At 38.3% G+C, this 14,348-nt stretch overlaps 1 non-coding gene across 1 annotated transcript; it reads left to right on the plus strand.

Annotated features, from left to right (window-relative positions):
- Nucleotides 1-4,405: 4,405 nt before the first annotated feature.
- Trnas-cga lies at nucleotides 4,406-4,480 on the plus strand. Its single transcript has one exon. It is a non-coding gene; the product is annotated as a tRNA-Ser (tRNA).
- Nucleotides 4,481-14,348: the final 9,868 nt, after the last annotated feature.

The following is a 14,348-nucleotide window of genomic DNA, read 5'->3' on the forward strand; positions in this document are numbered from 1 at the left end:
AGTGCTAGGCCTGCTGATGTTCACAGGAGAGCTTCCGTGAAGCTTGGAAGGTAGGATACGAGGTACTGGCGGAATTAAAGCTGTGAGGACGGGGTGTGAGTCGTGCTTGGGGAGTTCGGATGGTCGAGCGCTTCTCCGCGAAAGGCAATAGATATGAGGCTGAGAGATGTTCAGAGGGAGTCGGTCTTTCTACTAAGAAACTGGAAGATAGTGAACAGGAGTTTCATGCGAATTACGGATTGTGTTATAGGATTAAATTTTTTTTTTTTTTACCGTTTCCTGTGTTCTATCTCAACACGTTAAGTGTAAAACGTGCAATGCACACATCATGTAGCAAGAACAAAGCCATTGGCGCTTAGCATTCACACTAATTATTGCTGGTACAAACTATCCAGAAGTTGTTAGATCAAGCAGTAAGTTTATACAGTACGCGTATGAAGTCAACCATAGAATCGTCCTATCAATGCGCCTGGTTGGAGTACGGCTAAACGTAATTGTAAAGTTTTGTGCGTTCTCAGATCTGACGCGACAGATATTCAGTTCCTCTGATGAACTAGTGGATATGGTTTCGATAGAGACGGAAACTTTACGACAGCCCAGTCGTGGGATAGCAGATTAATGGCAAGGGTTTTCTAAAGGTAGAATTTCTTCATTTGTCCATGTCTGTACCACATTTCAAAACATCAGACGCGTTTTCCTCTGAATATGATTTTTCAAAACGGCATGCACTATTATTCCAATTGAATTTGAAAATTTTGCCATGACTCTGAAATAACATTTGAAAGTGAACCATTAAGGGATTTTCGATTTGTTAATTTAAAATATTTTTATTAACAAATGACTGTCCTCTTTTGGTCAGAATTCCGAAGATTTTATTCACCCCCTCGCCATTTACACAATATTCAATATATCTAAAGTCCACCACGTGGCCCACTAGATCATGTAGATTACATAGATTTTCATCTTATTTCTGGATTCAGATTCACACTGGTCAAAGTGCGTGAAGCAGATCACCTCAAATTCAACATGTCTCGAGAGAACTGATGTAGTGTCGTCATTTTGCAATATTTCATGACAATTTTTTTAATAATATAGTTAAATGTATGCTCAATAAATACCGCAAGTATTATTTGTCTACCACATTTCTTCCCTCCCAAAAAAGTTAAGAACATGCTTTTTTAAGACCATTGAAGTGGCGTTACCTCTTAACTGAAATGTTGTGGTCCTCAGTCCAAAGTCTTGTTTCATGCAGCTCTCCATGCTACTCTATCCTGTGAAGACCTCTTCATCTCCAAGTAACTACTGCAACCTACATACATTTGAATCTGCTTACTCTATTCATCTCTTGGTCTCCCTCTACAATTTTTACCCTCCAGGCTCCAATACTAAATTGGTGATCTCCTGATGCCCTGATGTCGTACCAACCGATCCATTCTTCTAGTCAGGGTGTCCCACTAATTACTCTTCTCTCCAATTATGTTCTGTACCTCCTCGTTATTTACGTTAACTACCCTTTTAATCCTCAGCATTCTTCTGTAGCACGACACATCAAAAGGTTGTATTCTCTTCTTGTCTAAACTGTTTATCGTTCATGTTTCACTTCCATACATGGATACCCTCCATGCAAATACTTTCAGAAAAAACTTCCTGACACTTCTCAATGTTAACAAATCTCTCTTCTTCACAAAACGCTTTCTTTGGCATCGCCAGTATACATTTATATCTTCTTTACTTTGAAAATCATTTATTTTAATGACCAAATACCAAAACTCATCTACTATTTTAAGTGCTTCACTTCCTAATCTAGTCCCTCAGCATAACCTGATTTAATTCTACTACATTCTATTATCTTCGTTTTCGTTTTGTTGATGTTCATCTTATATCCTCCTTCTAAGTCACTGTCCATTCCGTTCAACTGATCTTCCAAGTCCTTTGCTGTCTCTGGCAGAATTTCAACGACATCGGCAAACCTCAAGGTTTTCATTTCTTCTCCCTTTATTTCCCACTCCAAATTTTTCTTTTGTTTTCTTTACTGCTTGCTCAGTATACAGACCGAATAACATTGGGAATAGTCTACAACCCTGACTCTCCGTTCTCAGCCACTACTCCCCTTCCGTGCCCGTTCGGCTCTTATTACGGTCATCTGGTTTCTGTACGAATTGTAAATAGCCTTTCGCTCCCTGTATTTTGCCCCTGCCACCTTCGGAGAGTATTCTAGTTGACATTGTCAAAAGCTTGCTCTAAGCATCAAATGCTGCAAACATGAGCTTGCCTCTCCTTAATCTATCTTCTAAGACAAGTCGTAGCGTCAATATTTCCTTACGTGTTCCTGGTCTTCCCCGGAGTCGGCTTCTACCAGTTTTCCCTTTCGTCTGTAAGAATTTAGTGTTAGTATTTTGCTACCGTGACTTTTTGAACTGATAGTTCGGTAATTTTCACACCTGTCAGCGCTTTCTTTCTTTGGAATTTGAATTATTATATTCATCTTGAAGTCTGAGAGTATTTCGCCGATCTCATACATGTTGTTCACCAGATGTAAGAAATTTGGCATGGCTGGCTGTCCCAAGGCAGTTCTAACGGAATGTTTTCTACTCACGGGACCTTGTTTCGACTTAGGTCATTCAGTGCTCTGTCAAATCCTTCAGGTAGTATCATGTCTCCCATCTCATCTTCATTTACGCCCTCTTCCATTTCCATGATATTACCCTCAAGTGCATCACCCTTTTATAGACCCCCTGTACACTCCTTCCAGTTTTCTGCTTTCCGTGCTTTGTTTAGGACTGGTTTTCTATCTGATCTCTTGATACAGGTACTTCTCGTTTGTCCAAAAGTGAATTCTGGGAGGCTTCAAACTGTCCTTTTTAACCTCTACACTCTTCACAAACTACATTTCTGCTGCACAGTAGCACTTCGGAGATGTGTTTATTCTCCACTTACATAGCGAGTCCTCATATTTGTCTCGATTGATTCTAATTCTTTTCCCTTTAGCCCATAATTCTCTTAGGTGGTGAACGGCAGTCGGGATTTGCCGAGTTTTTGGGAGATCACATTCTTGTTTGACTATTCGGCACAAATTTTGAAGTTTCAAACTAACTTCCTGATGAGCTGGAGGCTTGTAATTTTAAACGTAGCTCAGTACTGGACGACAATGCTATATTAACTAGCTTTCTTATCTGATGTGTGGCGGAGGGTACTTTGCTTAGCACTTTCATTCCTCGACGAAGTGGAGACTTGAATCTTTCAACCCAGAACTAAATGACAATGCGACATTAACTCCGTCTGGTGTGCGGCGGAAGGTACTTTGTGTACCGCTGTAATTTCTTACTTGTCCTGCTCCAATCGCAAACGGTTCATGGGAAGAAGTATTGCTGGTAAGCTTCCGTGTGAGCGCGAATCTTCCAATTTATACCTTGACTTTATTTATTTATTTATTTTTTTGCCAAATACACGTAGGAGTGTGCAATACATTGGCTTAGTCATTTGAAGAGAAGCTGAACTAAACCTGAAATTACCAAGTTTCTCTGTTACATATCTCATCAAAATGTCTGAAATCGACTGAAACATTTCACAAATTGATGATTAAAAAGCAAAAGATAATTATTCAAATTAAAATGAATCGATATTATACCACGTTTTCAGATAGAACTAAAAAGTAAAAATTATTTCTTCTAGCTCCATACAGATTCCTAACCCCAAACAAACGTCCTGAAAATTTGACTGAGAATTTTCAAAGGCAATGAAAAGTACTCGACAGATTTAAAACGACAACAGTGGGGCGCATCCTATACGTTTTCACGTATTTATCGTTCATCTGTTTACTACATTGTTTTTCATGCGCTCCACATTTTTCGTTTTAAGTCCTACAATTAATGTCACAGTCGTTAAAAGAAAACATCCACAAGGTTTGAGGACTAGTTATATGGCGTCAGTAATCAGTATGGGGCTTATATGTACATAATTACTTAGAGATGCATTGGAATTTTTTGAGATCCACAGTTACAGCAGATTCCCAGAGTTTCTTCCAGTATTGTATAACATCATAGTTGCTGTTTTCAGAGCATATAGCTTCCTAGAGAGAAGTCGTTTAGAATCAGAGAGCGAATGAAATGAAGTCGTTGAAACTTTCCTGGCAGATTAAAACTGTGTGCTGGACGGAGATTCGAGTCTCGATTCGGCCCACAGTTTTAATCTGCCAGGAAGTTTCATATCAGCGCACACTCCGCTGCAGAGTGAAAATCTCATTCTGGAAACATCCCCAAAGCTGTGGCTAAGCCGTGACTCCGCAGTATCCTTTCTTTTAGGAGTGCTAGTTCTGCAAGGTTCGTTGGAAAGTTTCTGTGAAGTTTGGAAGGTAAGAGACGATGTACTGGCAGAAGTAAAGCTTTGATGAAGGGGCGTGAGTCATGCTTGGATAGCTCAGTTGGTAGAGCACTTGCCCGCGAAAGGCAAAGGTCCCGAGTTCGAGTCTCGGTCCGACACACGGTTTTAATCTGCCAGGAAAGTTTCTTATCAGCGCACACTCCACTGCCGAGTGAAAATCTCACAATGAAGATGTTGATTGTAAAAAAATTTCTAGATTCTCTATGTAGTGCCTGTTGCCTGCGTAGCTGTGGTGGAAGTACATTTAGGATTGGTTGCCAGAAAGTGGGAGTGCTCTCAATCGCGCGCGAAATTAATCACATTGTTAGACATAAATCGATGTCTATTTTCTTTGTTTTGCTGGTGCTAGATAGGGTAGCAGTGTTCTGCTACTGAATAAACCAGAGCTCAAGTCGTTGTTCGTAACAGAGGTGCCAAAGAAACATCTGTGGTCCAATATAGCTTCGAATGACGCTATTCTTTGTTCGAAATTTAGCAGCTGGCTTCTGGTGTTCCTTATAGCTTAAAGTTCTGTCGAAAGTAACTCTTAGAGACTTAGGAGTTTTACTAGGAGATCGTGTAACATTGTTGAAACAAACTGATGTTCTATGTTTGCAAGTTTATTGCTCAGCTGAAGGCGTGAAACCTGTAAGCTGAATTAAGGTATAATATATGATAGCATTTATATTTTTGAAAAATTATTTCCTTCCGAAACCGAAATTAGGAAATAGTAAATCCAGCAAAGTGTCCACTAAAGGATCGTAGCTGGAGTCAGTGGTAACGATCTCCACACTTGCTTAGAAATAGCATTGCACAGTTATCTACTCAGTTAACGAGCACACGGAAATGGGAGCAGGTGCTGCCGTTTGGCAATTATTGTCGACACTCGAATGAGCGATCATAATCATCCGTTGTACAGTGAATTACATTTCATGTATATCTTGATTCAAGGAATGTAATTATAAAATAAGAATAGCTGATTACAATCATAATTATTCTCACTGATCCAGTCCTAAAGGAAAAACTGTAAATCATTTTATGCCTACAGTCAGTCGACTTATTTACGTCGCTATACGTTATAAAATATCGATCAAGAATTCACAGTGCACATGTCGAACAAGATACTTGCACAATAGCTCAGTTATCAAACTCTGCCTTCTGCGAAACTCTATTTTTCTCATAGATATTAGTTATGGCACCTTTATGTCATATCAATGTGTCTCCTTTAATTTCTGAAAACAATGTTTTACAAAACTAAAGATCGATTTTCTACATGAGGTCTAACGACAGCAGCAACTCTTTATTAAGTTGACGTTGCTCGCGTGAAACTACTGTACTTTTAAAGTGAACATACAATTTTCCCTATTTTTATGCGATATCTACTTGGGCAGTTTGCCATATGCGAAGCAGCCGGAAAAAGAATAATCATTTTTGTCTATTTTTTCTACACCAGACACACTACGGAACTTTCCAGTCTCTCAAGTGGAAATAAGTCAGCTCTGTTAAGCTATTTTCCTTCAGCAGACTATCTCAGGAAGGTTCTTTCTGTTTTATGAATTATGATGAAGCAGAATTGATGAAGCAGGAAATTACACAACCCTGTACCATTTAGCGTCGTCCTTTCTGCATCTGCCCTGAATCCTTGGTATGTGCTTCTCTCGGTTGTTCTACACTTAACTCACCTGTTTCCACAGCACTTCCTAGACAGATGCTCCACTACCATCTTTACGTGCTTTAAGACAAAAGATTTAGGGGAATGGTTTACTAATTACATTTTAAAATCCTTAATAAAGCAAGGAGATATGCGTAGTGCATTTCAAAGAAAATTTGCTTTACCGGGAAGTAAGCATATGTACAAAGTGAGAACGACAACGAAGGAAAACATTTACACGTACACCACTAGTAACAGTCTTAATCCGCTGTTGACCAAACACTCGATAAATTTCGAACACGGTTCTTTCAATGCTTGCTACCAAGATGCTCGTGCTGAAGACTTTCTCTTTGATCGTAGAACAGAATAAGACTTGCAGATGAGCAAGTATGACATCAAGTTACTAATATTCTATGACCTACATTGTATGATGTAATGTCTTCGAATGATCTTTACCAATTTTTCGACAACATCTGTGTTATGGGAGGGGCTGTGTAACAGTAAAACTATATTGAGTTAATACTTTCTGCTGTTTTCACTGGCATGCGTGCAGTGATGCATCGCTCATGTTGCTGACTAATGATAATAGCGTGAATCTTTCAGAATCCAGCAGAAAGTTTCCTGAATTGTGGGAATGAGCGACTCGTGACGTCCAGCTATTTAAGAATGCACTTATCTACTTTCTTGCTTTCTGTGACTAAATGACAACTCATTTCCACACTCCATCATCCACGAAGGCTAATCTACTTGCACCTGTTATTTCTTTTTTCAGATGTCTATGGCGATATCACAGTACTCCATGTCCATCGCTCTTTCTAGTTTCTCTATGTAACTGACAAGCATTTCCATAAACGGGAGATGATGAGCAATAACATCTGACATGCCTTTGTATCCAGGAGCTAAACATTATTTTTGCTTTCTCAGATGTCCACAATTTCTAAAGAAAATATCGGAGGACTATGGCTTTCCTACCGTTAGATCAGTTGCATTCTTTCGTCAGCGATGAATTTATCATAAAAAGTCTGCGGGCAGGCAGTACTGTAGCAAACGTACAGTACCTGGTTGTGAGTTAGATTAGTGGTGCTGGTCCTCTTCACACAATTTTAAGCAGCACCTTCACTAACACAAATGTCTTGACTGTGATCCCGCCGCTAGAGTTCGCAATTAGAGTATGTAGTGTGGTCTATGCCAGCAAGGTAGCTCAGCGTGTCCTTTGTAATAAAAATAAAATCAAAAAAACCTAGAGAAAGGATCAACGATGAACTTGAACGGGTGTCATGGGACGTCCGCCCACAACAGCTGCAATGAGCAATAACGAACAGAGTGAGATCAACCAAAAAAAAAGGGGGGGATGGTGTCTTTCAGTCCCGGGGTCGAAACAAGCCACTGCATCAATTTTGATTAATAATCAGCATTGGCCGACGAAGACTTCCGGCATAAGAAGTCATCATTCTGCCAAAGGCCTTGTCAAAGAGGGCGGAGGAGCGGACAGAGGTTCAGGACACCCTCTTGCCATTCGTGCGAGAAGCTGCCCCTGAAGGCAGAAGAATCAGCAGTGATATACGGCATTGGATGCAGAAGGCAATGAAAAAACCACTACATTAAAAATACATAACGGGTATGTTTGTGGCACAACTTGACTAGAAGAAGGGATCGGTGGGTAGGACATGTTTTGAGGCATCAAGGGATCACAAATTTAGCATTGGAGGGCAGCGTGGAGGGTAAAAATCGTAGAGGGAGACCAAGAGATGAATACACTAAGCAGATTCAGACGGATGTAGGTTGCAGTAGGTACTGGGAGATGAAGTAGCTTGCACAGGATAGAGTAGCATGGAGAGCTGCATCAAACCAGTCTCAGGACTGATGACCACAACAACAACAAACGGGTATCCACAGCATATGTGGCCTGTAACTGTGAAACGTCCCCTTATAATAATTATACATGACTGTGTTTAAACTGACAAACAATATTTTTAGCGTAACGCAATCTGACTTTCAAAAATCCCTACAAAAGAATGGCCCTGACTAACATTAACCTATACCTTTCGCAAATCACTTACCTCACCAAAAATCTTCGTTACTCGAACTACTGCAATACAGCGAGTGCCACTACTGCCAGCTAAATAAAAGATTCAAACTACTGAAGGCACTAACTACTAATAGGCATAGTTAGCAAATGAAAGATTTTGATAGAGAACAAACAATGTATTTACCTCAATAGTGTTCAAAAGTCATAATGTATATAGCAGTTCATGACATCCAGTCTTACAAATTTCAAAACTCCGCCATCTCTCTCCCCATATCCACCACTGCTGGCGGCTCACCTCCAACTGCCACGCTACGCGCTGTTAACATCCAGCTGCCCAACACCACAATGGCAGACAACAATGCAAACTAGCCACAGACTGCACACAGCACAGCCAGTGATTTTCATACAGAGCGCTACGTGGCGTTACCAATAAGAAAACCTAAATAGCCTACTTACATAGCCCCCATGCTCACCACAAAAAATTTTACAAATTGTTTTGGGCAGTGGCCAATACAGATTTGAAAAAATTTTTCATAATTACAATAACAAAGAAATCCAATGCACACACTTATTGATACAATGTTGGTCAAAAGCTAAAATTTTCTCACAGTCCATAAAGACAGTCCTGATCGTTCATCGCAGTAAAATTGCAGTGTTTTTCTCAAAGTCTGAGCAGTAAAATATAATGCACACGGAAGTAGTGGATTTCCACGCCGTCTTGAAGAAGTAGTATTGTCCTTATAAACAGAAAGACAGTACTGACTCTTGACCTGCAGACAGGTAATGGGCCACAACAGAGCAAACCCACAGCAGAGTCAGTCGAAGTTTTGAAGAATATTGGTAGGTAGGTCATCACAGAGGAAGTGATGTAGTCCTGGTAGAGAGTATGGTATCGGTGGGCCACCAGAGGTGCAGACACACTGCAGTCCTTGTAGAGATAATGGTATTGGTGGGCCATCAAAGATGCAGACCCACTGTAGTCCTTGTAGAGATGGCCAGCAACCATCTATTTGACGGTGCAGATGCACAATCACCATTGAAGAGTCTTGCGGATAATATAGCAAGTCCATGAACCACCACTTATGCACTCACAAAATTTTTTTTGAAATGTCCTTCGAACCAGCAATGCTGTTATCCAGCCCCTTGCTGAATTATTAACACACGTGCATACACTATCAGTCCCTACTTCTCACATATTGTCCATATACTATGACCAACAGAAACGTGTGCAGTGAAATGTAACTTACAAGTTACTTAATTTGATGAGGTGGTGTCAATTACAATTTTATAACATAAGAATACAATGACAAAGGTACAAAATACATCATTAAAAACATAACAATACAGATAACATCTGTAGTACAGGCTTTACAAAAGAATCGAACTAACATATACATCAGTGTTACGGGAATTATGACATAAGTAAATACATAAAAGATCAGAATAACTTTAGAAACATCAACTTTACACATGAGCATTAAAACAAAACAGAATAAATATTGTCTAAGCATCTTTACAAAGAAAATAACATATTATCAGAAAAATTCTACAGCATAACTCTTATTAGCTGAACACATTAAGGCAGGAAAAACACAAATTCACATAGTGTAATAACACAAAAATACAGGACAGGGTTTGTTTTCAGTGTGACATTTGGTACTGCAGTCCAACCCAAAACTTCATTCCATAGATCTTTCGTCTTATTTCAACCTTTGCTTCCACCAAAAAAATCCTATCCAAGCATGCTTTCTGTATTTATATGTTCACATGTTTCTTACCTCATTATTTATTTTCCATTATCTTCCCTCAACATTTATTTCCAAGAAAATCCTACCTAACCCTGTTGTCCCTAAACCCTACTTTTTTGGTCATATTCTCTTTCAAAATACTGTTTTGGCCAAACCATTTTCTTATAGCTTCTCAATGCATTTCTTTCAATCCATCATAGTTAGTTTCTTATATAGTCTACCCCATATTAAGCTAACTTCAATCTACTGAGCTCTGATGCTAAACTAAGGAACGAGGCAATGCAGCAGCACAAAACAATTAACACAAACAGCAATGACAAAAAATGCAGATTGGCTAGCAAGCAGCAGTAAATCTAAATTAACAGAGAAAATGCAACATTACAACTAATATGAGCCAATGTGCAGCAACAAGAAAAATAAATCAGTAGTAAAACTGGGTTGACAGAGTAATACAAAGTGAAATTTAGTAGCACTATGCCTGGCAAAGAGCAGCAGCAAATGCAATAACTTATATCTGAACATGACAAAGCTCAAGCAGAAAAAATACTACAGTAAAAATGGCCATGTTTAATACCTATGTCACATCTTCACACTAGGGTGATGCATCACCTTAACTTACACTACTAAATAAGTTACCTAGTCATTGACAAATATTATGTATGCAATTCCTGTGAAGGGAAATGTCTTTTTGTGCTCCCTCGTTTTTTTGAAGTAGATTATAAAATGGTTATTTACTGGATCTGTAGGCACAAAATATCTATATTAGTACATCTACTAAATTTTATTTAAACCAATGCTGCAGTGCAACTAGAAACTATATATCAAACAAAATGAGCAATCTCTCAACTAGAAAGACAATATATGTAAGAAGTTTCTCATCATTTCATTAGGCATTTTAGTAATTATCATAAATTAAGAGCTCCACAGTGTAATCATATATTTTCAAGTTTGAGCGTGTCCTATTTAAGATGCTTTCTACAAAGAAATGTCAGTAGCGAGGATAATGGCCTCCTTTTTTCTCCACCTGTGCCTCTGAAAGGCACACTTTAATGGCTTTTTTCCAGGCGACTGTCGCGCAGTTGCCCACGTAATGCGTTGTGCCCACGACGCATTACGTGAAGGTCACTTAACTCTGTTACCGAAATATTTACAACACCAGTTTGCACTACAGTGGCAGTCTCATATACAAAATTTCATGGGTCGAGAATTTGCGTTGCAAATGTGTAGAAACAAAATCTTATGAATATAACAGTGTCCAAAAAATTTTCGCCAGCATTGTGATACATTCACGCATTTACACACATTTCATAACTCTTAAAATACTATTCTTGGTTTCCAACATCCTTTTTCAAAGTCAGAGTCACTAACCACTATTCATTACTCCTTACCTTATTACACATATATATATATATATTCGTCGACACGTCAATCTTGCGACGACACTTCAATATTTCATCATAATAAATACATAGCATAATCAAATTCCTCATATAGCATGAGCTTATTGATCATAAACATACCTCAACAGCATAATGCACATCGTCGTCGTAAAAATAACATCATAACACCTCAGTCAAATCTCAAAATCGTCGTAGCTTTATGCAATAATTTCAAAACCTAAAAAAAATTCTCTGCTCATTTCAATAGTGTCATCTACCTCAAACTTACTTTAAAAATCATGATCTCATACCAAATACATCATTCAAAGCTCTCATAGTATCACAATGGTTCTGAAAAAATATGAACAGTTCACAAAGTACAGACAAAATGCAGTTTCATAAGTGTGAAGTTATCCAACTGTGTAATCACGTAAACATTTGTCACTGATGTAGTAAAAAAAATGTTTGTCTCTCAGTTAAATGATCAGATAGCTGTGTAATTTATGTGTTAGAGAAATATGGTACCGATGTGTAAAGTTGTATAAGCAAATACCATATTAGCTAGGGCTCCTTGTGCTTGCCAAACACATGGTACACAAAGTAAATGTGTACCCCCCTGAAGATTAATATAATTATACCCTCAGGTGTTAAAGATTACAGCAATGGAATGAAATGTATCACGGAAAACCTTTGTACCATTGTACTTCAAATATCTTTAAAAACAAATGATTTAAGTGCAAAATTAATCACTCAAATACGTGTCCTGTAGCGCTAAATGTGCGTCTTGTTGTAAGATAATCTCCGTGGAAGTGTCGTAGTTATTGTCATCCGAAAGCAAAGTTCTGCAGAAGCCAACGTACTTACCTCATGATAAACAAAAGTGAAATGCTTTGCGTATAGATATCTTAGTTATTACGCTTATTGCCGTGATGAAGAAAGTACTGTGCTGTAACGTATTGTTGTGCTATGGAAAAGGCAGTCTCATTGTAGCTATACCACAAAAGTTACTACAAATACATGTTTTACTTTCCAGAGTAATAAAGAAAAACTGGGGAGATATAAAACGGAAACACTGCTAAAACAAAATTATACTCATTAGTAGCGTCGTGATAAAATAGTGTAGCTATAGCTGTGTCATCTGGTATCTCACAGAAAGTACTTTAAATCCAGAATGTATTTTCAAGTAAACCAAAATGTTGCATTAAAATCATATTAGCAGTACTGGTAAATGTCCTAAGTATCTGAGCCTTATAGTCGTTACGTAATCGTGCAACTAACAAGCAAGAATGTACACACACAATAACACTGTGGCGTCTGTTCGCAATAACAATGCATTCGCAATTTCTGTTTAAATAAGTTCTCTTGGTTCTTGACTGGATAGTTAACTTTAAAACATAGTTGCAAGTTAACAGTTTATAAGTCGGACAATGCATACTAGAAATGTGAAGTGAAAAGTTTTATGGCAAAGACAAAGTTAAAAAGCAGATTATCTTTCAAGAAATGGTTTTACATGTGAAATGTGGTGTAAACCTTTACTCTTCCTAGTACGCAGAGTTTCAACTTCAACGCAATTATCATGTGGTATACGTCAGATTCTGTAAGGTCCATTGTAAACTAGAAAGAATTTGTGACTCAAGTGTTTCTTGTTATGTGACAATGAATTAGGTTTAATGAGAACTTTCTGACCAATGTATAATTTCTTTGTATTTGCTTTACCGTGTAGTTTTCTCCTTGTGCTGCTGCAGATTTTATATTTATAATAGCCATATCAATTATGTCTTTGTGTCGAAGTTTACGCGTATTCGGGAAAGGTACAAGCTCTCTGATCCTGTTCGGTGATTCTTCATTCTTCAGTAAAAGAGTAGGTGGTAAAGCAGTGGAGTCATGAGGCATTTCATTCAGCACGTTTTGAAATAAGTGTAAATATCTGTCCCAATGCTGGTGCTTTCTGTGACAATAAAGTCTGCAAAGCTTATTGATTTCTTTCATAATCCGTTCGGAGGGGTTACAATGTGGTGAGTACAATGAAATAAAAACAGGTTTGATTTTATCATTCCGAAGCATGCGTGACCAAACAGCAAATCTGAATTGCGGTCCGTTTTCTAAAATGACTTTACTAACGTGTCCAACTTCTCGTAAGAAATTTTTAACAAAGGCGTTGGATACACACCGTCCAGTGGCTTTACGTAACGGTGTGAAAGAAACAAATTTTGAAGTAAGTTCAACAGCGACTAATACGTACGAAAATCCATTAGATGTTCTGACAAGCGGTCCCAAGAGATCAACAGCAGCAAATTCTTTTAATTTAGAAGGAATGATAGGAAACAGCGGAGCACGATGGGAGATAGTAGATGGTTTCGCCTTTTGACAAAGCTTACAAATAGACAAGACTCTTCGAATTTTCTTTTCCTTTTTGTTAAAATAACAAGTCGTTCGAAGAATATGATAACATTTTCGTGGACCAAAATGTGCGTAGCTGAAATGAATGTACCAAATGAGCTTATTAACAAAATCGTCTGGAATGCAAAGTACCCATAGCTTGTTATCAACAGTGCAGCGTTTGAAGAGTATGTTGTTTCTAACCAGATAATAATGCCGAATATGTGTGTGTGCCTTTTCATGCCATTTGCTCTTGATGTCTTTCCAAATCGGATCTTTATCTTGTTCATGAACAATGTCCTTTAAAGATGTAGTGATGAAGTTTTCAAAGGCGACTTTCTGAATGTAAAGAATACTGAAATTTTTCTCGAGGTTGCCTTCTGTGTTACTTTTCTCAAGCCCAGCCGGTGCGCGTGACAGTGCATCCGCAACAATGTTCTCCTTGCCGGGAATGTAGACTATTGTGAAGTGGAATTCTTGCAGAAACAATGGCCAACGTTTTAACCTGTCATGATTTAATTTTGAAGACATAAGAAATTGTAATGCACGATGACTACTGTATACTTTTACGTGCTTACCAGAGAGAAAGAAACGGAATTTGTTAAATGCCCAAACGATAGCTAAAGCTTCTAATTTAGTAACGGAATAATTTTTTTTCAGATTTTGTTAGCACTCGGCTAGGAAAAGCAATGGTTTTCTGAACGGTTGTGTCATTTTCTATGGCTTCTTGAAATGAATAGGCACCAAGACCGAGTTTAGAAAAATCCGTGCTAAGGCAAAAATCTTGTGACAGATCAGGATGA

The sequence above is a fragment of the Schistocerca americana genome, chromosome 4 (genome assembly GCF_021461395.2).
Source record: "Schistocerca americana isolate TAMUIC-IGC-003095 chromosome 4, iqSchAmer2.1, whole genome shotgun sequence".
NCBI classification, from domain to species: Eukaryota; Metazoa; Arthropoda; class Insecta; order Orthoptera; family Acrididae; genus Schistocerca; species Schistocerca americana.